Here is a 1,930-nt window from a genome sequence, read left to right as displayed (position 1 = left end):
TTTTTGACATTTGACTTTCGCCGATACTTAACTTAAATACATAGATGATAAGTAGTCTATATGATAAGAAGTGTATAGGACAAGTACTATTATCAAAACAACCATTGTAATAACAGCTGATAACCTATATGGAAGGTAAAAAAAAAAATATAGGTGAGATTAGTTATAGGTTATTGCTTAGATATGGTTATCATGTTTTGGTTAGATACTGTAGTGCCATTCATTTAATCTCAAGGCACAACCATGTTCAAACAGAGTGAACCTATGGAGCAGCTTAGTTGAAAGAACACTAATCCACCTACTGGCAATCCACCGATCGCTCAGGTGGTCAGTAACAATTCTGAGTTAATACATCTAGAATGAACGAGAGTGAAGACGGCTACCGCCACATACTTAAAAAATGATGTCTCAGAGTTAGAAAGATTTGGTGGAGAATTAGGGCACCTTAACTATTTTTTAAAGAGAGGAAACTATGAAGGGCCTTTCAAAGTGGTAGCGCTCCGGTAACTCAACATAGTTTCCATTCAGGAGATAACTGGTGCTCAGAGGGTTAGCCATACCCACTTACGGCATCCCTCTCGATCCAGGCATGTAAAATCATAATTGTTTCTCCCTTTCTTTCAATCTAAATTAGTTCTGTTATTTTGTTTTATGATTTTCTTGTCGTTATTATAGTATGTATATATAGTTGTTTTGTTTTTCATGTTCTTTTCGTACGCCTTAGCTTAAGGAATTTAATGAACTCAAAGTTCACTTTAATGTATATGATAAGAAGTGTATAGGATAAGTACTATTATCAAACAACCATTGTAATAACCCGCATCCTCACGTGATGGTAATTGGATTTGAGGTTAATGGTAGAAAAAGCCCATAGTGCAGGGGCGGAGTGATAGATTTAAAGCGCTTATTGATACTGGGAGTACCAATACCTTGATTAGTAGAGGGATGCTGAAGGAGCTGTATGAAGCCAACAAATTAAAGGTGTTATCACTTGTACTTTGAGTGGCCCTTGTAGAGTACTTGGGGAGTACGAATGGGATCTCGAGAACCTCACTGGGGTGAAAATGGCTACCACCCCATTTTCCATGTGTTCAAAGATCTAACAAGTCAATATGACCTCTTGATCAGGTTCACTTTAATGTATATGATAAGAAGTGTATAGGATAAGTACTATTATCAAACAACCATTGTAATAAACCACATCCTCACTTGATGGTAACTGGATTTGAGATCAAGGGTAGAGGAACGGTAAGCCCTTCCTAGACTTGAAGATATGCTAGATCGCTTAGCGAGTGCTCGCGTTTTTTCTACCCTTGCTGATCCCCCTTGCGATGGCCGGACAATGGTTGGCTATATACTGTCATACCCAATGAAGCTTTGTGGGAATCATCTGGTACCGCCAAGGAAATGCGATTTGCACTGAAAAGTTTTTCTTTGAGAAGTATGGAGTGCACCTGTTGGGAAATGTTGGCTTGTTGCCTACATTTGTGAATGATAGCATCTCTTAGATACGTGTATGGCGTTGCGGGCAAATCTCCCCTTCTTCGTACCAGGTGGCCGAATACAACTTCTACAGGTGTTCTGTTCGCAATGTACCTTCCGTTTTTGTTTTCCAAATAATCTGCCGCTTATGTTGGTTAGGGGTGGTTCAGTTTTCTTGAGTTGTGTATGGCGGGTTCCCGGGAGGACTTTATCGGCATCTACTGTACTCTCCTCATCATGGAATATATTATCTCGAGCAACATGAGAGGGGCCTGTGTCATGGAGAGGGTTCACGTATAGAGCCCTCGAAAGTCAGTCTGTGACAACGTTTTGTGAGCCTTTTTGGTGGACAATTTGAAAGTTAAAAGTACACAGCTTTTCTTTCCAGCGTCCGTCTCTAGCTAATGACTCTTTATGCTGTTTTCTCTGTATCCTCATCCTGCATCCT

General features: G+C 40.0%; 1 protein-coding gene across 11 annotated transcripts in view; it reads left to right on the top strand.

Annotated features, from left to right (window-relative positions):
* The window catches only part of Ndae1 (Na[+]-driven anion exchanger 1), a 178,264-nt gene that overhangs the window by 133,690 nt on the left and 42,644 nt on the right, over positions 1–1,930 (top strand). The window lies entirely within an intron of this gene.

The sequence above is a fragment of the Halyomorpha halys genome, unplaced genomic scaffold (assembly GCF_000696795.3).
Source record: "Halyomorpha halys isolate HHAL.00 unplaced genomic scaffold, Hhal_1.1 Scaffold473.1, whole genome shotgun sequence".
NCBI classification, from domain to species: domain Eukaryota; kingdom Metazoa; phylum Arthropoda; class Insecta; order Hemiptera; family Pentatomidae; genus Halyomorpha; species Halyomorpha halys.
The sequence above is the reverse complement of the archived record's forward strand: the minus strand, read 5'-3'. Positions and strand labels throughout refer to the sequence as shown.